The sequence below is a fragment of the Echinops telfairi genome, unplaced genomic scaffold (assembly GCF_000313985.2).
Source record: "Echinops telfairi isolate 266 unplaced genomic scaffold, ASM31398v2 ScPeMD7_2565;HRSCAF=3150, whole genome shotgun sequence".
In the NCBI taxonomy this organism is placed as follows: Eukaryota; Metazoa; Chordata; class Mammalia; order Afrosoricida; family Tenrecidae; genus Echinops; species Echinops telfairi.
The window spans coordinates 5,520,287-5,521,984 of record NW_022106463.1 but is presented as its reverse complement, the minus strand read 5'-3'; positions in this window follow the sequence as shown (position 1 = coordinate 5,521,984).

The following is a 1,698-nucleotide window of genomic DNA, read 5'->3' as shown; positions in this document are numbered from 1 at the left end:
TGATGTACAAATGCGCTTTACACAATTGATGTGTGTATGGATTGCGATAACAGTTGTATGAGCCCCTAATAAAATGTTTAAAAATTAAAAACAAAAAACACACAGACTTTTTTTCAAAGCCATTAATTTAATTTTTTTTTTTTTAACAAAACAACTTTATCACCTTCAAGGTACTATCCATTACACTTAATATATTGGTCAAATCTGCGATTCCATTCTTGGAAACATTTTTCAGACTCATCTGTTTGGATGGCTGACAGCACCTCCCTCGTTTTTTTCCCTTCATCTCTTCTATGTCATCAAATAGTGTCCTTTCATGTTCCTCTTCATTCTTGAAAACAAAAGGAAGTCTCATGGAGCAAGGGCAGGTGAGTCAGGTGTGTGGGGCAAGAGAGGAATGCTGAGATGGCTGTGTGAGCAGATGCATTGTCATGGTGGCAAAACCAGTCCCCCATCTTCCACAAATAAGGCCTTTTTTGTTACACACTGTCACACAATCTTTTCAGGCCTTCTAAATAGGAAGCTGGATTAGCACTCTGACCTGGTGGGAGGAACTCCAAATGCTCTACGAGTTGACATTTTTGTCCATTCGGGAAGTTGATGGACGTCCAGAACTAGGTTTGTCATCAATTGATATTCCACCTTTTTTTGAAACAAGAAAATCACTCATACACTTGAGGTTTTCCCATAACACTGTCCTTGTAAGCTGTGTTCAACATCACAATGGTTTCTGTGGCATTTTTTCCTGAGCAGGAAACAAAATTTCACAGCTGCACGCTGTTCTCTTAAATCGGCCATCATCACGAAAAACGAGATTTGGGCAAAACTTCTTTTATGAAAAAATTCACTGTGACCAGAGAGAACCTTCCCAGGAGACGCCACTGGGTGCACTAACTCAGCGTGAGTTGCTCAATGCCTGCCAGGGAAAATGGTTACTACATTTTGTGTGTGGGGGGTACCCCCTCATATATTTGTACCTAAGTGTAAATGTGTATATATATTGCTTTATTGTGTCTGGGTCTATGTAAAGACTTTTACTGATCTATAATTAGCATATCATACAATTCAATAGTGCCATCATATTAAGAAAGCTTGTGCATTCATCACCACGACCAACCCTAGAGCACTTTCTTCCTTCTTATACCCATTGCTGTTGACTCCCCGTTTGCCCAACCTCCCCTCCTAAGTCCTCCGTGGTACAGTCAACATTCTTCAACCACACCCTAATTCAATAGCATCGGCTCTTCTTGGTTCTTCCTTATTCATTGTCCAGTTTTCAAGTGCATAGAGGTCATTGAAAATATCACAACTTGGTGCAGGGGTAGCATGATCCACAGAATGTCATCTTTGTTTTTGAACACTTGCAAAAGGTCTTTTGCAGCAGATTAATCCAATGCAGCCCATCCTTGGAGATCCAGCCCATCCTGAGTGCTGCTTCTAAGGTTGTAGATTGTGGATCAAGTAAAATAGCATCCTTGAGAACGTCAATCAGCTTTAACTTGAATTTGCATAGGAGTGATTGGTGGTCTGTTCCATGGCTGCCCAGCCTTGTTCTGACCATAGCATCTCCACAACCTCTTTCCACAGAGGAGGTTTATTTGATGCCTGGGTGTTTCACCCGGCAAGGTCCGAGTGTATAGTCTACATTTATGCTGTTAAAAGAAAAGGTATTTGGAATAAGCCAGTCATTGGTCTTGC